The sequence below is a fragment of the Sapajus apella genome, unplaced genomic scaffold (genome assembly GCF_009761245.1).
Source record: "Sapajus apella isolate SASKATOON/1434 unplaced genomic scaffold, GSC_monkey_1.0 scaffold1, whole genome shotgun sequence".
Classification (NCBI taxonomy): Eukaryota; Metazoa; Chordata; class Mammalia; order Primates; family Cebidae; genus Sapajus; species Sapajus apella.
Genome location: NW_022436941.1, coordinates 106,940 through 127,593, shown reverse-complemented (window position 1 = coordinate 127,593; position 20,654 = coordinate 106,940). Strand labels below are relative to the sequence as shown.

Sequence of the window (20,654 nt, the reverse complement as noted above, 5' to 3'; positions counted from 1 at the left end):
ATCTGCCGAAAAGTCAGGATTGCAGTAACTAGAAACATGGATCCTGCCATGGCCACACTTTTTAGCCACATAGCTAGATGTAAGGGTCTCTCTTTTCTACTATTGTCTGTAGAGAGTCACAGTCTTTGCAGATACAATTTTCCTCCTTTCCTTTGTGCTAAGGTGCTATCTGTCCCCACCTTTTTTTGTCACTTATTTCACACAATTCTATAAACTGAAATTACTCAGCCCTTGATACTGTTTTTTGGGTGAGGCACAGCATGAGGGCTTTGTTCTGGACTTCTCATCTTTGCTGTTGTGAAATGGGGGCTGGAACCCAAGAATGGATAAGGCCGTATAATAGGTGCTTTAATATCTGGGTGATTAATTAGTGCATCATTCCTGTAAGAAGGCAGGGAAAGTGGCAAATGGGAGCGTTCTATGGGCTCTACATTTGACTGCATGTCTTTACTGCTGGTTTTCAGTGGGCATTCTTCCTAACCCACCATCAAAGTTGAACCAGGCCTACCAGTCTAAGGATATGAAAATATAATAGGTGATACCCAGAGCCATGCCTTTCTTGCCTTTCTCACAGTTTCCTGGTTGGTGACAGTTTTTAAAATTTATACATAGTTACATTATCACACTATGTTAACAAATCAAACTTTTAATTTTGATAGTCTTTGCCTATGCTGTATATATGTAGCATTTACATGGTTGTAATCAGAGGGGTATATGTGTGTGTATCTTAGTTTTTCTTATTTCAGGTTGAAGTGTACCAATAATGTATGTAGCATTAAATTTTCAAAAAATTAGAAAGGAAATTTATATCCATGTAATCAAGGTCTGCGTCTGAGATGCCCTTTAGGTACCCCCCTTCCAGTTACAACTGAACCTCCACCCTCAACTCAGAGTACCCACTGTCCTGAAGTATTTTGCCTGTAGCTTTTGGTATATATACTTTGTCAAGGAAGTTTCTTCTATTTCTATTATGCTAAGAGTATTTATTCTGAATGGATATTAAAAATTTGGTCAGGTTTTTTTGTATTGTTGAGATGATCATATAATTTTTTTCCTTTAATTTATAATTATGGAGGAGCATGTTAACAGATTACTGTTACATTGATTTTGCATTTCAATCTTAACTTGGACCTGAACTGTTATCCTTTTTATTTTACACTCTTTAATTCACTTTGCTATTAGGAATTTGGTGCCTATGATTTTTTTGATACCGTTCTTTGACATTTTGATCGTGAAGTTACGCTAGCCTCACAGCAAGAGTTGAAAAATAAATGCTTTTTCTATTCTGTCAAAGAATTTTTTGCAAAAATTGGAGGAATTATTTATTCCTTGGGTGTTTGAAATAATAGCTGGTGAAGCCATCTGGGTCTCTGAAGATATTTTTGACTACTGATTTAATTATTTTATGGTTATGAGTCTGGTTTTCTCTTATTGAATAAGTTTTGATATGTTATATTTTAGATGAAATTTGTCAATTTCATCTAAATTTCCAGACGTATTTTGTATGATACTTTTCCTCTTAATGCATGAGCCTGAGCCATATCTAGTTCAGTCTTGTATTTTGTTCTTGATGTTAGCTATTTATGCCTGATTTCTCTCTTTTTCTTTCTTACTTTAAAATATTGATCAGCCTTACTAGGGGTTTGTTGAATTTACTAGCCTTAAAAATTTTTTTTTGAGCTAGAACTGTTGGCTTTGTGAATCCCCTCTGCTTACAGATTTCACTAATTTCTGTCCTTATCTATATCTTTAAATTTTTCTTTTGGTTTATTTTACTGTTCTTATTCTAATTTTTTTTTAATGAGTACTTACCTCTTTAGTTTTTAGTATTTTTTTCTCCTTCATATATGCATTTGGGACTATAAGTTTTTGTTTAAATTATTGTTTTGGACACATCCCTTAAGTTTGTTTGTTTTCTTTTTTTGAGACAGGGTCAAAAAAAGACAGCTTGTCACCCGGGCTGGAGTGCAGTGGTGCTATCTCAGCTCACTGCAACCTCTGCCTCCTGGGTTAAAACGATTCTCCTGCCTCAGCTTCCCAAGTAGTTGGGATTACAGGCATGCACCATAATGCCCAGCTAATTGGCTAGGCTGGTCTCGAAGTCCTGACCTCAAGTGATCTGCCAAGTCAGCCTCTCAAAGTGTTGGGATTGCAGGCGTGAGCCACCACACCTGGCCCATATCCCTGAAGTCTTGACAGAAAATGTATTAGTTTGCTACAGCTGCCATAAGAAAGTACCACAGACTGGAGGTCTGTTGGGTGCCATGTTGGGATTCTTGTGTTTTCCAATTAATGTTGTAAAAACTCGCATTACAGTCTCAGATTGATGGGGAATTTCAGTCTTTCCCCAAGGGTTTCCAAAAAATCTGGGTAGAACAAGACAGAAAACCGATAAATCTTTTCAGAGGTGCCCATCTGAATTATCATCGGTCCCTTATCTCTTGGGGCGTAATCAATGCAACTTATGAGTTCTTGTTAAAGGTTATATGAAAACACCATCAGTTAAGTGCCGTTTTTCAACTGAATAGACCTTCTAAAAAGAATGTAGTTTGGCCTCTTTCTTAATTGGCCAAATACAAGTTGGTGTCATAACTCCAGGCCACAGTGAGTTATGGGCAAAGCTGTTTTCCTTAAGCATCAACAAAACAGAATGAAAGTTTCCAATAGGAAAATATGAGGGGTTTTGTATGTTTGTTTTGTTTTGTTTTTTATCATTACCTAAGAGTTTTAGGCTAATTGCCTGGTAAATAGCTGTCCATCTGATGGCCTTTGACAGGGAACCTAATCCCCAAGATAGGATTCTGTTCTTCAAATCAGTCTTGAAATCTGCATTGAAACATAAGTGTTTGTGACCGGCCAGAGAGAAGGTCCTCAGGGGCCAGGGGCTTCTCAGGCTTACTTTCTTACTCCATTGCTTGCTTCTCCGCCCTCAGGAGCAGCTATAGAGCATAGTCTTCATTAAGCTCAAGCATATGACGAGGGAGCAGAACAGAGCAGAAAAGCAGCTTATTAGGTATAGGCTTTTCGTGATAAATTGCTTGTATTCATTTTGAAACTAAGCATTTATTGGATAGTCATTATACTATTTCTTTTGTTTTGTTTTTGTTTTTGTTTTTGTTTTTGTTTTTTTGAGACGGAGTTTCACTCATGTTACCCAGGCTGGAGTGCAATGGCGCGATCTCGGCTCACCGCAAACTCCGCCTCCTGGGTTCAGGCAATTCTCCTGCCTGAGCCTCCTGAGTAGCTGGGATTACAGGCATGCGCCACCATGCCCAGCTGATTTTTTGTATTTTTAGTAGAGATGGGGTTTCACCATGTTGACCAGGGTGGTCTCGATCTCTTGACCTCGTGATCCACCCACCTCGGCCTCCCAAAGTGCTGGGATTACAGGCTTGAGCCACCGCGCCCGGCCCATTGTACTATTTCTATTTAGATAGGGTAGATCAAGGAGCTGTGAAAGTTTGCATTTTGCTTTCTAGGTTTGAAAATTTTCTGTTTGATTTTGACTGTGACCTTCAACCCTTCCAAAATATCCTTGTGTTAATTTCACTTATTTCATTGCCAAAAGATGAAGGGACTTAAATTTTGTTGTAAGTGTTCCACCCTGTTAAGAAGTTTTCATATTAATTGTGTATAGATAAAATTCTGTTTAGCTTCGTTTCTTTGAATTATTGGTGCCATCTCAGCAAAGACCTGTGTTATTTTTCCCCTTGAGTAGGAGCTGGTCATATTCAAGCGTCCTGTTCTCTTAAAGCTCTCCTTTTAAAAAATAAACTCTTCCATAACATTTTGTTTTGGAAGTCTATTAATGCAATCCCACTTTTCCCCCTAGTTTCTAAATGTTACAGAGTGGGGAAAAGGCTCAGGATCGTTTTCACCCCACAGCGTTGGCTGTCTTTTATTTTACTCTTGGAAATAGAGACTTCATTAGGGTTTTGACATTTGGGGAACCCAGTTTTACCATTGTGTCAGTAAAAGATAGTTTGAGAGCATATGATCTAAATAAACATGTTTGAAGAGTTTGAATTTTAAAAGTAGGTAATAGCCAAATAGCATTCTTACCCCTTAACCGACGAAAACTTCTTTGTCAAAGGAATTGGAAAATGTGAAAATATTTTTTCCAGATAAAGCAAAATGATTCATATGCCACTTCCAACTGACTAATGAAATATAAGAGACAAACTGAAAAAGTGGATTATGAATCCTAAAACCCTTTCTGTAAATATGTAGTTAAAGATTGATTTCCAGCATCTGACATGACGGCAGGTTTCTTGTTAACCAGTTTTTCTTCTTTCTGGGTGATTACATGTGAGTATGTGCACATACTGACCAAAATAAAATCAGGGCCTCAACTTGGTAGTTTACTGAAAGTTTCTGGGCAAATAATTCATAAAAGCTGTTTACCTCTAAATGCAGCATGGCTGGTTAAAAACAGTGAACATCCTTCTTCCATCTGTAAAGGATGAAGCATGTTAAGTGTTAGCCAGGCAGTAATGAAGCTAAGTAGCCATACAGCAGCTCTGTCTGACAATGTTGTGCTGGATATTGCAGTTTACTTTAAGGTGCAGATGTAAGCATTTAAAAATAACAATAATTTGGCACCAAATAAATATGAGTAGTGTCTTTTGGCCTATTAGAGTCAGGATTTAAAGGGAGTTGAATTTGAGAAATGAATGAATAAAGGTGCCTTGGTGCCTGACCCCCTCATTCCTGTGTGCGACTCTGAGCACTCAGAGATGTGTCCAGTGACTCAGCACAGGGCAGGTGGGTTAGCCTGGGGTTCTGCCTTGGCCCTGGGAATAGACACCGTTGGGCCTTTGGTTTTGTTGGGCTTCCTTTTGTCTTTACACTCCATACAAGTGGTAGAAATCTAAGTTCTAAAGCACTTTTGTGAAATACAAGCTAAGTGAGAATTCTAAGGAAAATGCTTTGGTTTCTGCTCTCTCAAATAAGCGGCGTTTAAAAACAATTATTAATAAATATTTTTAATGGTTTTAAAAAAAGAAAGAAAGTAACACAGACTGAGCAGCTTAAACAACAGAAATTTATTTCTCACAGTTTTGGAGGCTTGAAGTCCAAGGTCCAGGTATTAGCAAGTTTAATTTCTTCTGAGGCCTCTCTCCTTCTCTGCAGCTGGCCGCCATCTTGCTGTGCCCTCATGTGGCCTTTTCCTCTGTGTGCGCATTCCTTGTGTCTCCTTGGGTCTAGATTTCCTCTTTATAAGGACACATCAGATTTGAAGTAATTTCCACATATATGGAATGTATCGGTTTCATATTGTTACTCTAACAAATTACCACAAGTTTAGTGACTTAAAACAATGCAAATTTATTATCTTACAGTTCTAGAGGCCAGAATTCCTAAAATTGAAACGTTGGCAGGGCTGTATTCCTTCTGGAGGCTCTAAAGAAGAATCTATTTCCTTGCCTTTTCCAATGTCTAATGGCTGCCTAGATTCCTAGACTTACTATCCTTTCCCCAATCTTTAAAGCCAGCAGCATAGCATCTTCAGATCTTTTTGTCTGACCTCTGCTTCTGCCATAACATCTCCTCTCTGACTCTGGTCCTCGTATCTCCTTATAAGAATCCTTGTAGCTGAGTGTGGTGGCATGTGCCTCTAGTCCCAACAGCTCTGGCGGCTGAGGCAGGAGGATTGCTTGAGGTGAGCAATTTGAGGCTTTAATGAGCTCTGATCACACCACCGCACTCCAGCCTAGGTGACTGTGTAAAACTGCAACTCTACAAACAAACAAACAAACTTGTGATTTTACTGAGCCTACCCAGAAATCCAGATTAATCCTGTCATCTCAAGATCCTTAATTAAATCATACCTGCAAAGTCTCTTCTGCTACATAAGGTTGCCCAGTATTCACAGATTCTGGGAATTAGAATGTGGATGTCTTTGGAGGACCATTATTCTGTCTACCACATGGAGTTTTCAGGATTTTTTGTATTTCTTGTTAATTTCCAGCTAATTGCATTCTGGTAGGTGCTCTTGTGATTTCAGTCTTTAGAAATTTGTAGTTTTGCTTTATGGCTCAAAATATTGCCAAATATTATAAATGTTCTATGTGCACTGAAAGAACATGTATGTGGTCCTCAGTTACGTGGTGTTCTGTATGTCTCCATTTGTTCCTCTGAATTGTGTTGTTTAAATTTTCTGTATTCCATTTTGTTTGATTGTTTTATCAATTACTAAGAAAGAAGTCAAAATATCTCGGTTTGTGGAATTGGCATTGTAGTTCTATTCGATTTTATTTTATATTTTTCTTTTTTTTTATATTGATATAATTTTAGACATACAGAAAAGCTGCTAGAATAGTACAGAAAATTTCCTGCATTTACTTGACCACATTCCTCAACTGTTAACATTTTATCTTTGTCTTATCCTTTTCTCTCTCTGTGTGTTGTGTATATATGTGTATGTGTGTGTAGTATTTTTTATTGAATTATTTGAGGGTAAGTTAGACACGATGCATTTTTTTTTTAACAGGACCTCGCTCTGTTGCCCAGGCTGGACAGTAGTGGCAGGTGGCACTGCAACCTTGAACTCCCTGGCACATGCAATCCTCCTACCTCAGCCTTCCGAGTAGCTGGGACTACAAGCATGTGCCACCACACCTGGCTAATTTTTTGATTTGTATTTCTTGTTGAGATGTGGTCTCACTATGTTGCCCAGGCTGTTCTTGAACTCTTGGGCTCAAGTGATCCTTCCTCTTTGGCCTTCCAAAGTGCTGGGATTACAGGCATGAGCCACTGAGCCCTGCCTAGCGTGTGTTTTTCTCCCTCCATCCCTCCCTCTCTCCCTCCCTTTTTTTTTTTTTTTTTTTTTGAGACAGTTTCACTGTTGTTGCCAGGTTAGAGTGTAATGGCACGAGAGTGTAATGGCACGAGAGTGTAATGGCACGATCTTCGCTCACTGCAGCCTCCGTCTCCTGGGTTTAAGTGGGTCTCCTGCCTCAGCCTCCCGAGTAGCTGGGATTACAGGCATGCCCCACCATGTCCAGCTAATTTTTATATTTTTAGTAGAGACGGGGTTTCTACATGTTGGCCAGGGTGGTCTTGAACTTCTGACCTCAGGTGATTTGCCTGCCTTGGCCTCCCAAAGTGCTAGGAATACAGGCATGAGCCACCGCACCTGGCCCCAGTGTGCCAGTGTGTGTTTTCTAATAACAGGTCCATAAACAAAGTACAGTTGTCAAAGTTAGAAAATTAACATAAATGCAATACTACTATTTAATCTACAGACTTTCTTCAGATTTTGTCAATTGTCTCAATAATATCCTTTATAGGAAAAAATCCTGGATCATGCACTGAATTCAGTTGTCTTGTATCTTTAGTCTCATTTAATTGGGAGCAGTTCTTGTTATGGTCACCTGCAAAGGCATATAGACCCCCACTTAAAATTTGGTTTGGATGTTAAGACTAATGATGTCACATGCATAACAAGAAGGTGTGAAAAGGTTTGTTAACTTAAATAATGAGGTCCAGGCGAGCAGGGCAATGCTCTAAAGCAGGTTTGAAATGGCTTTAGAGAACAAGGGAAGGATAGCTAGGCATGATGGTGTACACCTGTATTCCTAGCTACTCAGGAGGCTGAGGTGGGAGGACTGCTTGAGCCTGGGAGGCGGAGGTTGCAGTGAGCTAAGATTTCGCCATTGCACTTGAGCCTGGGCAATAGAATGACACTCTGTATCAAAAAAAAAAAAAAAAAAAAAAAGAAGAAGAAAGGACAAAGAAAAGAGATTGGCTTGGGCATTTATTGTGATTAGGGGCTTGGGCTAGGGTGAGAGTTCCTGCACAAGAGCAGACTGCCTAGTTTGAATTTCCTGCTGGTTCCCAAGGAAGGAGCATCTAGACTTTCATATCATCTTGCCTGAATATGGGACATAGAGGAAGAGGTGAGGTTTACATCCAGTTTATGACGGGATATAGGACATGGAGGAGGTGAGCTGTCAACAGTTAAACATGAAAAAATGAAGTCAGAGTCTTTGTTAATAGTTTCTCAGTCCTTATCTTTTATGACCTTAATATGTCCATCAGTTTGAACTTTTCTTATGTGTCCCCATGATTAGGTTATACATTTGGGGTACTTTATGTATCTTAAGATAATGGGGTTTTTTTGTTTTTTGTTTTTGGAGATGGAGTCTCGCTCTGTTGCCAAGCTGGAGTGGCAGTGCAATCTTGGCTCACTGCAATCTCCACCTCCTGGGTTCAAGTGATTCCCCTGCTCGGACTACAGGTGGGCACCACGCCCAGCTAGTTTTCTTGTATATTAGTAGAGATGGGATTTCACCATGTTGGCCAGGATGGGCTCGAACCCCTCACCTCAAGTGATCTGCCCACCTTGGCCTCCCAAAGTGCTGAGATTACAGGTGTGAGCCACCACCCCAGGCCAAGATGTTATTAGGTGCATATAAATTTTAAAATCCTATATTTTCTTGATAAACTAAACTTTTTATCAGTGTAGAAGGTCCCTCTTCTGTAAGGTCCCTCTTCTGTACAGCTTTTTGTTGCCTTAAAGACTATTTTCATCTGATGTGAATGCAACTTGGGCAACTTTCTTTTAGTTAGAATTTGCCTGGTATAGCTATACTTTTTCTTTCTTTCTGTATCCTTGTTCTAGATGTTTCTTATAAACAGCATATACTTGGACTCTTGTTTTTTAATCCACTTGACACTATTGGTCTTAACCAATACAGTGTGTAGTCTGTTTATATTTAATGTAATTACTGAAATATTGGGGTTTAAATCTACCATCTTATTTTGTGCTTTTTATGAGTCCCATTTGTTGCATATGATGTGTTGATTTTCATTTTATTCAAAATATTTTTTGTTTCTGTTGTGATTTCTTACCTGACTCCAGAATTATTTATATATTTGCTTAATATGCAAATAATTGGGTATTTTTTAGTTATCTTTTTACTGATTTCTTTTTGTTTTGTTTTGTTTTGTTTTTGAGATGGAGTCTTACTCTGTCGCCAGGCTGGAGTGCAGAGGCACGATCTTGGCTCATTGCAACCTCCGCCTCCCGGGCTCAAGCAATTCTCCTGCCTCAGCCTCCTGAGTAGCTGGGATTACAGGTGCCCACCACCACACCCGGCTAATTTTTGTATTTTTAGTAGAAACAGGATTTCACAAGGTTGGCCAGGATGGTCTCCATCTCCTGACCTCATGATTCACCCACCTTAGCCTCCCAAAGTGCAGGGATTACAGATGTGAGTCACCATGCCCAGTCCTTTTTACTGATTTCTAGCTTAGTACTTGGAATTATTTCTATCCTTTGAAATTTGTTGAGGCTTTCTTTTACCCATTTATGGTAGATTTTGGCAAATATGCTATGTACATATGAAAAAAAGATCTAAGTTATTATTATTGGGTACATTGTTCTAACTTGTCAATTGACTTTGTTAGATATATATGTTCAGATTTTCTGTATCCTTCCCAAGTTTTTATCTGCTTGTTTTATTAGTATTGTGTGAAGGGTATTAATTCTTCCACTGTGTTTATGGATTTGCCTTTTTCTGCCTTTAGTTTACTCAATTTTTGACTTTATGTGTTTTAAAACTAAATTATTGGATATATTTATTTTTATTAAATACACAGGCTTTATTTTCTTCAGTTTTTTTCATGAATTTAATATAAAGATGAGGAGTCCATTGTGCAACCTAAAAATTTACTTATTAAAACTATATTAATACTTTAATAAACTATACAAAAAGGTAATGAGACAAACATGTACATTTATGGAACTGCACGTCAGTCAGGCCAGTTCCCTGCAGAGGGAATTCCTGGCATGACCTCATTCATCTGTGAGGACACAGAACAGTCCTTGTGTAGACATACACATTCATCTACTGCTCAGCATGATCAGCCTTCCACTTCTTGATGGTTTCCTTCTGCTATGAATGCACATGTCCAGTTGTCTGCTTCTTAGAGCAGACATTTACCTTCCTCATCCACCAGCCATTGGAGGAGGACTGGGGCCACGCAGATGATTGATTCTACCCATTCTTCGGGGAGGGTTTCCTGGTGGCCCTCTTCCATCATGATATCTGGAATTAGATGAGTTTCCATAGCTGCTTCTTTTTTTTCACATCTTGCTGAAGCAGGGTTTTGAAAAATAAAACCACAAACTCAGCTATTCCCCAGAAGAAATCTGTTATCAAAGATAATCTCCATGGAGACTGATTCCGGCTGTCCAACACTTGTCCGTTCGAGATGTAAACTGTCTTGTCCCACTTCCCCGCTTCAGAGCGACTCTATTGGATACATTTAGATTTAGAATTACTATATCTTCCTCAGGGATTGACCCTTTGTTATGAAATGTATGTATTAATGCCAGTTATTAGAGATGACATCTCTATCTGTTATTAGTATAGCTATACCAGTTTTCTCTTGGTTATTGTTTCTTTCGATTAGATACCCTCTTCCACTATTTTACCGTCAGCATATCTGTGTCTTTATTTAAGGTGTGTCCCTTATAAGCAGCACATATTTAGTGAGCATGTTTTGTAACTCCAGTCTGACAGTTTTAGTCTTTTCATATATTTAATCCATTTGAGTTAATAGATACCATATTTCTATTTGTTTTCTGTTTCATTTTCATGATTTGTTATTTTTTCTGTTTTTGCCTTCTTATGGATTAATTTAAAACTGTATTATTTCACATTTCTTGTATTGTTACATACCTTTTTACTACCCTCCTAGTGAGTACCTTAGAAATTACAACATGCATACTTGACTTGTTATTATTATTATTATTTGAGATGAAGTCTCACACTGTTGCCCAGGGTTGGAGTGCAGTGGAGATCTCTGCTAACTACACCCTCTGCCTCCCAGGGTCATGCAATTCTTCTGCCTCAGCCTACTGAGTAGCTGGGATTACAGGCGCATACCACCACACCTGGCTAATTTTTTGTATTTTTAGTAGAGATGGGGTTTCACTGTGTTGGCCAGACTGGTCTTGAACTCCTGACCTCGTGATCTGCCCACCTCAGATATTTGACTTATTCTAATCTAATACAAATTGTAATTGTACTACCCTCCAGATAATGCTAGACCTTTACAACATTTCTTTATTTTTCTTTTTTGAGGCAGGTCTCACTTTGTCACCCAGGCTATAGTACAGTGGCATGATTATGGCCCATTGCAGCCTCAACCTCCCCAGGCTTAGGTGATTCTCCCACCGGAGCCTCCCAAGTAGGAGGCTCACTTATCACCATGCTTGCTAATTTTTGTGCTTTTTGTAGAGACAGGCTGTTGCCAGGCTGGAACATTTTAACTCTACTGTATACCTTCCTTTGAGTTACTGGTGTCATGCATTTTGATTCTGTATGTGCTTTAAACTCCACAAATATTTTTACTGTTATTATGTAATACCAATATTCACCTTAAAAACACCTTTCTAGTGTTTTTGCTTTGTGTCTGCATTTTTGTATTTCCTTTGGGATAATTTTTTCTTTCTTCTGCCTGAATAAATACTCCCTTTAGTATATTAGTTCAGGTGTGCTGGTAATGAATTCTGGTTTTGTGTGGATATAGCTTTATTTCATCAATATTTTGGAAGATGTTTTTGTCTTTTCTTTTTTAAAAGAATTCTACTGTCAGTCTTATTGTTCTTCATTTGAAGATAATATGTTCTACCTCCTGCTATTTTAGGGGTTTTTTTTTTTTTTTTTTTTTTTTTTTTGAAACAGGCTGGAGTACAGTGATGCAATCACAACTCACAGCAGCCTTAAGCTCCCAGGCCCAAGTGAGCCTCCTACTTCAGTTTCCTGAGAAGCTAGGACTATAGGTGTGTACCACCATGCCCAGCTAATTTTTCAGTTTTTTTTTTTTTTTGTAAAGATGGGGGTCTCACTGTATTTCCTGGGTTGGTCTTAAACTCCTGGACTCAAGGGATCCTCCTACCTTAGCCTCTCAAAGTGGATTACAGGTGTGAATTATCTGGGCCACCACGCCCAGCAAGGATTTTCTTTTTAACTCTGATTTTTAGCAGTTTAACTATGATCATATGCTACACTGTGGTTTTCTTTTTATTTACACTTGAGGTTCTCTGAGCTGCTTGATTCTGTGTGTTGGAGGCTGATTGTGATAATCTGAAAAATACACAACTATTTTCTCTTCAATTCTTGCTCCTGTCCAATTTTTCTTCTCTTTCTGTGCCTCCAATTATACATATGTTGGACCATTGGGCCTTTTCACTGTGTCTCACATGTCCATTACACTCTTTTTCATTCTTACCATTTTTAGTCTCTGTGCTTTTAGTTTGGATCTTTGTTATTATCTTCCAATTCACCCATTGCTACTGTGTCTACTGTTATCTTTTGAGCTTTAATTTTAGTTATATTAATAATGTTTTTTAGTTGTAGAATATACATAGATTTTTAAAAAGTAAATTCTACTTCTCTGATGAACTTCTTCATCTTCATTTATTTTTATGTTCTCCACTATATTCCAGAACATGTTAACCAGAGTGGTTTTAAAGTCATTGTTGTCAAACTGTAATGTCTGAGTTGTAGGTTAATCTGTTCTTGTTTGTTTGTTCCTTGAACCTTGGGCAAATGGTCCTCCTTTTTGACATTTTTAGTAAGTTTGATTAAATGCCCAGGCATTACTTATAAAAATGGTAGAAACTCCAGATGATGTTACCTTTCTCTGGAAAGAAGTCACACTTCCCTCTCTAGTCAGATAAAGCGGAGGCTGATTGTATTAATCCAGTCAGGAGTTGAGCTATGCCAAGACTTGGTTGTGGTTTTGGAAAAGCTCGATCTACTTCTTTCACCCTGTTTCTAGAGTGTTGTCTTTCTAAGGCTTTCAGCTGTGAGCCTGTTATATTCAACTTTAAGGATGTAGGCTTTTGTGCTGCCAGCTGAAGGAGGAGAGTTTCATATTTTTGTTTGTTTTTTGAGAAGGGGTTTTGCTCTTGTTGCCCAGGCTGGAGTGCAGTGGCACCATCTCAGCTCACTGCAACTTCTGCTTCCTGGGTTCAAGCAATTCTCCTGCCTTAGCCTCCCGAGTCTCTGGGATTACAGGCATGTACCACCACGCCCAGCTAATTTTTGTAGTTTTAGTAGAGACAGACAGGGTTTCACCATGTTGGCCAGGCTGGTCTCGAGCTATTGACCTCAGGTGATCTGCCCACCTCAGCCTCCCAAAGTGCTGGGATTACAGGCATGAACCACCGTGCCCAGCCCCAGAGTCTCATACATTTTTATGCCCTGATTTTGTGTTATTCTTAGGGAAGTTTTCATTTAATCAAGATTATATTTGTTTTTTATAGTTAGATTTTTAATGTATCTGGAAGTTAGTTTTGTGAATATCATAAAGTGTATCTTACTGTACTTCTTTAAAATGGAAACCACTCTTCTCAACACTATTGCTTAGACCAGGAGTCAGCAAACTGCGGCCAACCTGTTTTGATAATAAGGTTTTATTGGAACACAGCCATTCTATTAGTCATTGTCAGTGACTATTTTCTATTATGCCAGCGGAGTTGAGTAGTTGCAACAGAAACTATTAATATTTGGCCCACAAAGCCTAAGATACATGTCTATTTATGGAATTTCTTCATCTGCTTACTGTGTTCTTCTCTCAGTCTCACACTGTTTTTTGTTGTTGCTTTTTTTGGGAGACAGGGTCTCACTCTGTTGCCCAGACCAAGTACAGTGGTACAGTCACAGCTCACAGCAGCCTTAGCCTTCTGGGCTCAGGGGATCCTCCTACCTCAGCTTCCTGAGTAGCTGGGACTATAAGCATGCGCCACTATGCCCAACTAATTTTTTATTTATTGTAGAGACAGACTGTGTCACCTTGGCTAGTCTTGAACTCCTGGACTCAAGCAATTTTACCACTTGGCCTCCAAAGTGCTGGAATTACAGGCATGAGCCTGTAATAACAACTGTGCCCAGCTGTTCTTATACTGTTATAGTTATTTTAGCTTTATTGTACTGTATTTTATTGGCCTTAAAGATAAAATTTGTAGCCGGGCGTGGTGGCTCAAGCCTGTAATCCCAGCACTTTGGGAGGCCGAGGCGGGTGGATCACGAGGTCAAGAGATCGAGACCATCCTGGTCAACATGGTGAAACCCCATCTCTACTAAAAATACAAAAACATTAGCTGGGCATGGTGGCGCGTGCCTGTAATCCCAGCGACTCAGGAGGTTGAGGCAGGAGAATTGCCTGAACCCAGGAGGCGGAGGTTGCGGTGAGCCTAGATCGTGCCATTGCACTCCAGCCTGGGTAACAAAAGCGAAACTCTGTCTCAAAAAAAAAAAAAAAAAAAAGATAAAATTTGTTTAGTCAGGTTTGCTGAGGTGTAATTTATCTAGTAAAATTCACCCTTTTTATATGTACAGTATTATATGGCTGACAAATGTATATGGCCATATAATCACAGTCACTCCAAAAAGTTCCTTCATGTTTGTCAGTCCTCCTCCTTATTGCCAAACCCTGGCATACCACTGATCTGTCTTCTGACAGTTTTGTCTTTTTCAGGCTATAAGTAGAATCATACACTTAGTAGCCTTTTCAGTCTGGATTCTTTGAGTTTAGCATAAGGTACTTGGGATTTCTCTGTGTTGCATGCATGTTCATTCATTTTTATTGCTGAGTAGTAGTCCATTATATCCATTCACTGACCGATGGACATTTGGTTTGTATCCAGTTTTTGGCAGTTATGAATAAAGCCAATAAAAATACTTGCATACAAGATTTTGTCTAGACAAATATATTTTCATTTTGGAGGGATAAACACCTAGGGATGAGATTGTTGGGTCATATGGTATGGTAAATATATCTTTAACTATATAAGAAACTGCCAAACTAGATTCCAAAGTGGCTGTACCATTTTTTATTTCCACTAGCAATGTATGAGAGTTGCAGATGCTTTGCATCCTTGCCAGCACTTAGTCTCGCCAGTTTTGTTTTGTTTTTAGTAATTTTAAAAGATTAGACATTGTCGTTTTAATTCCTAATTAGTTTAATTCCTAATGTAGTTTTAATTCGTAATCAGTTTTCCGTTCATCAGCTATCCTACTACATAGCTTTCATGACTTGCTGATGATATTGAGCAGCATTCTCTGTGCTTATATCCTCTTTGGTAAAGTGTCTTTCCAAATCTTCTGTCCATTTTTAAAAATTGGGTTGTTTTATTATGATTGAGTCAACTTTTTATGTTTTGGATACTAGTCCTTTGTCAGATAAGTGTTTTGCAGCTATTCGCCCAGTCTTGTCTTCTCATTTCTTAATAATGTCTTCCAAAGAATAGAAGTTTTTAATTTTGATGAAGTCTACTTCATCGATTTTTGTTTTTATGTTTTGTATTATTTCCTATTGCTGCATAGAAATTCACAAACTTGGTGGCTTAAAACAACATAAATGCATTATCTCACAGTTTCCATGGGTCTGTTGTCCAAGTTAGCTGAATTCTCTGTTCAGAATCACACCAGGATAAAATCAAGGTTCCAGGTGGGCTGCATTGCCTTCTGGACCTCGGTGTCCTTTTCCAAGCTCTTGCAGTATTTGGCTGAATTTAGTTCACTGTAATTGTAGGACGTAGGTCCCTGCTTTCTTGCTATCCATCAGCTAGGGCTATTCTCAGCTCCCACAAGCCACCCACCATTTCCTGCTACATAGCGTCCTCCTCAACATGACAGTTGGCTTATTCAAGAACTCCAGGAGAGTACCTGCTACAGCTTTGAGTCTCTTTGAGTCTCTGACCTCTAAAACTTCATTTGAAAGGGCTTACTACAGTAGGTCAGTCCCATCCATACTCAAGAGGAAGGGTTATTTAGGGCATGCACACTAGGGGGTAGGAAACCTGGAGGCCAGCTTATGATTCTGACTACTGCACGGTTCATACTTTTTTATGTCTTATCTGAGAAATTATCACCACCTTAAAGCTGTGAAGATTTTCCCCTATTCTCTTCTAGATGTTTGGTAGTTTTAGGTTTTCCATTTAGATCTATGGTCCATCGTGCATGCTTGTCTATATGCATGTATACATTTATTTATTGATTGTATTGGCATTCACATATCATAAAATTCATCTTTAAAGTATACAATTCCATTTTTTTCTGTGTGTACAGATGCTTCATGACTTACAATAGAGTTATGTCCTGAAACCCATTGTGAGTCGAAAATGTTGTTAAGTTGGAATGCATTTAATACACCTGACTTACCAAACATCTTTCTCAGCCTACCCTACCTTAAACACGCTCAGGACACTTATATTTAGTTTACATTTGGACCAAATAATCTAACAGAAAGCCAGCTTTATAATGTTGATAATGAATTTTGGATCAAAATTTGAAGTACAATTTCTACTGAATGCATATGGCTTTTGCATCATCATAAGCTAAAAAAAAAAAATAGTTAGGTTGAGTCATCTTAAATCAGGAATAGTCTGTATTCAGAAAGTTGTGCAACCACTGCCACTATCTAATTCCACAGCATTCTTATCACACTTATAAGAAACCCTGACTCCATTAGCAGCCATTCCTTACTTCCCATTCCGCCCAACTTGGCAACTGCTGATTTGCTTTCTGTTATATGGATTTGCCTGTCATGGACGTTTTGTGTCGATATAATCAATACAGTATGCGGCCTTTGTATCTGGCTTCTTTCACTAATCATGATGCTTGCAAGGTTCATGTTGCAGCGTGTATTAGCACTTCATTCCTTTTCATGACACCACATTTTGTTTTTCCATTGATCAGTTGATGGACATTAGGATTGTTTTCACTTTTTGGCCTTTTTTTTTTTTTTTAAGACAGAATCACTCTGTTGCGCAGGCTGGAGTGCAATGGCACGATCTCGGCTCACTGCAACCTCTGCTTCCTGGGTTTAAGCGATTCTTCTGCCTCGGCCTCCCGGGTAGCTGGGACTACAGGCACCCGCCACCACACCCAGCTAATTTTTGTATTTTTAGTAGAGACAGGGTTTCACCATATTGGCCAGGCTGGTCTCGAACTCTAGACCTTGTGATCCACCTGCCTCAGCCTTCCAAAGTGCTGGATTACAGGCAGGAGTCACTGTGCCCAGCCCACTTTTTTGGCTATTATAAATAATGATGCTATGAACATTTTCTTTTCTTTTTTTTTTTTTTTTAACTAAACTGAGATAAAGTACCAACCTTTTACCCTTAAATTCTTCAGCATGCATCTTCTAAGTACAAGTTTCATAACCACAGTGTAGTTATCACATTTAGAAAATTTATCATTGATAGGATACTGTTATCTAATATACAATCCACATACAAGTTTCACTGATTGAATTAGTTTTTAAACATGTAAGACAGCAATTCAGTGGCATTTAGTATATTCACAATGTACAACCATCATATCTATTGTTCCAAAACATTTTCATCACTCCTGAAAGAAATCCTTTGCCCTTTAAGCAGTTGCTCCTTGTTCCTCCATCCCTTCAGCTCCTGACAATCACCAATCTATGCCTTTTCTATTGATTTACCTCTTCTGAATATTTCATATAAGTGAAATAATATATGTGACTTTTGTGTCTGGCTTCTTTCACTTAGCATGTTTTTGCGATTTATCTATACTGTATCATGTTATCAGTAGAGCATTACTTTTTATGGCAGAATAATATTCCATTGTATATGCCACAGTTTGTTTATGCATTAATTGACAGACTGTTAAGTTTTCTTTTTTTTCCAAGATGAAATCTTGTTCTGTTGCCCAGTCTGGAGTGCAGTGGTGCGATCTTGGCTCGCTGCAACCTCCTCCTCCTGGGTTCAAGTGATTCGCCTGCCTCAGCCTCCTGAGTAGCTAGGATTACAGGCATGCATCACAAGGCCCAGCTAGTTTTTCGCATTTTTAGTAGAGACAGGCATGTTGGCCAGGCTGGTCTCAAACTCCTGTCTTCAAGTGATCTGCCTGCCTTGGCCTCCCAGAATGCTGGGATTATAGGCATGAGCCGTGGTGTGCAGCCCTTCATTTCTAATATATATAAAGAAATATAATTTAGAGGGTAGTGAGAGCAAACATCACCTTGCTTTTGGTTTCTAGTGTCTCAGCATTCAATCTTTCACTGTTAAGCATAAAGTTATCTGTAAATGTTTCATAAATGTACTTTATTACATTGAGGAAGTTCCCATTAATTCTAAGTTTACCTAGAGTTTTAAATCATGAATAGGATTTTAAATCGTGTCAAATGCTGATATGATTTTTTAAACACCTCTGAAATCATGATGTTTCTCACAATGGATGTCATAGTTTCATTGGTGGGACTCTTTCATTTTTAATGGTACATAAAATAATGTGTATTTTATAATTGCTGCCGTCATGTATACGACGAAATAGCCCAAGCTGGAGTGCAGTGGCATGATTTTGACTCATGGCAACTTCCCCCTTCCAAGCTCAAGCCCTTCTTGTGCCTCAGCCTCCTGAGTAGCTGGGACCATAGGCAAGTGCCAGCACACCTGGCTAATTTTTTTGTATTTTAGTAGAGATGGGGGTTTTACCATGTTGCCCAGGGTGGTCTCGAACTCCTGAGCTCATATAATCCGCCCACCTCCACCTCGCAAAGTGCTGGGATATTGCAGGCATGAGCTACCACGCCCAGCCTGAAGTGCCATCTTTTGATAGGTGATAGTGCAGGTGTTTTATCTGTTTAAAAATTTTCCCGAGACAGGGTGCAGTGGCTCACACCTGTAATCCCAGCACTTAAGGAGGCCAAGGCGAGTAGATCACCTGAGGTCAGGAGTTTGAGACCAGCCTGGCCAACATGGTGAAACCCCATAACTACTAAAAGTACAAAAATTAGCTGGGCATGGTGGCGTGTGCCTGTAATCCCAGCTACTCAGGAAGGAGGCTGAGGCAGGAGGATTGCTTGAACCCGGGAGGTGGAGGTTACAGTGGGCTGAGATTACGCCACTGTGCTCTAGCCTGGGCAACAGAGCAAGACTGTGTCTCAAAAACCAAAATCATAACAAAACCAGAACCTTATGCCTTATGGGATATACAAAAAGCAGTAGTTAGAGGGTAATTTATGCCCATAAATGCCTATATTAAGGAAGAAGAATGATCTTAAATCAATAACCTAACCTTCAACCTCAAGACACTAGAAAGAGAAGCAAGGTAAATCTAACGCAAGCAGAAGGAAGGAAATAATAAAGATTAAGGAGGAAATTAACAAAATAGAGAACAGGAAAAAAATAGAGAATATCAATGTAATAGAAAGCTTATTCTTTAAAAAGATAAACAAAATTCATAAAACTAGCCAAACTGACCAAGAAAAAGAGAGACTTAAATCAGAATTAGAATGAAAGAGTAGACATTACTACCAGCCTTCCAGAAATAAAAATGATTACAGAGAATACTGTGAACAATGGTACACCAACAAATTAGATAACCCAGATGAAATGGCAAATTCCCGGAAATATACAAACTACCAAAACTGATGCAAGAAAAAATACACAATCTGAATAGACCTGTAACATGTGAGGAGATTGAATCTTTAGTCAAAAACTACCCAAAAACAAAAGGCCCAGATGTCTTCACTGCTGAATTCCATCCAACATTAAATGAAGAATTAATACTAATTTTTTACAAACTCTTCCAATAGAAAAGGAGAGAATATTTCATGGCTCTTTTTTTTTTTTTTTTTTTTTTTTTGAGACAGGGCCTCACTCTGTTGCCCAGGCTGGAGTGCAGTGGCAAAATCTCCATTCACTGCAACCTCTGCCTCCTGGGTTCAAGTGATTCTTGTGCCTCAGCCTCCCAAGCAGCTGGGATTACAGGTGTGCACCACCATCCCTAGCTAATTTGTTTTTGTATTTTTAGTAGAGATGGGGTTTCACCATGTTGGCCAGGCTGGTCTTAAACTCCTGGCCTCAAGCGATCAGGGAGGCCCTCCTCAGCCTCCCTGAGTGCTGAGATTACAGGCATGAGCCACCACGCCCCACCCACATCTCATTTTATGAGGCCAGTATTACCCTGATGGCAAAATCAGACAGTGACATCATAAGAAAAAACTATAGAGCAATATTTTTAATGAATATGCTAGCAAAAATCTTTAATGAAAAACTATATTGACTGGGTGTGGTCGATCTCGCTTGTAATCCCAGCATTTTTGGAGGCTGAGGTCAGTGGATTGTTTGAGCCAGGAGTTTGAGACCAGTGTGGGCAACATGGCAAAACTGTGTCTCTACAAGAAATATAAGTTAGCCAGGTAGACTGGGCACAGTGGCTGAGGGCTGTAATCCCAGCACTTTGGGAGGCTGAGGCAGATGGATCACCTGAAGTGAGGAGTTTGAGACCAGCCTGACAGACATGGTGAAACCCTGTCTCTACTAAAAATTCAAAAAGTAGCCAGGCATGGTGGTAAGTGCCTGTAATCCCAGCTATTTGGGACACTGTGGCAGGAGAATCACCTGATCCCAGGAGGCAGAGGTTACTATGAGCCGAGATCATGCCACTGCCCTCCAGCCTGAGCTATAAAGTGAGACTCTGCCTCAAAAAAATAAAAGTTAGCCAGGCATGGTGGCTCATGCCTGTAGTCTCAGCTGCCTGGGAAGCTGAGTTGGGAGGATTGCTTGAGCTCAGGAGGTTGAGGATGCAGTTAACCATGATTGAGCCATTGCACTCCAACCTGGGTGACTGAGTGAGACTCTGTCTCAAAAAAAAAAAAAA

The 20,654-nt window shown here is 39.3% G+C and overlaps 1 protein-coding gene and 1 pseudogene across 5 annotated transcripts in view; one reads left to right on the top strand and one right to left on the bottom strand.

Annotated features, from left to right (window-relative positions):
* The window catches only part of DIAPH1 (diaphanous related formin 1), a 109,077-nt gene that overhangs the window by 64,992 nt on the left and 23,431 nt on the right, over nt 1–20,654 (top strand). The gene's annotated exons all lie outside the window — the stretch shown is intronic.
* On the bottom strand, nt 9,595–17,162 carry LOC116564497 (annotated as a pseudogene). Its single transcript, XR_004274934.1, has 2 exons — nt 17,145–17,162; nt 9,595–10,262 (listed from the first exon to the last, which is right to left on the bottom strand). The product of XR_004274934.1 is annotated as a selenoprotein K pseudogene (transcript).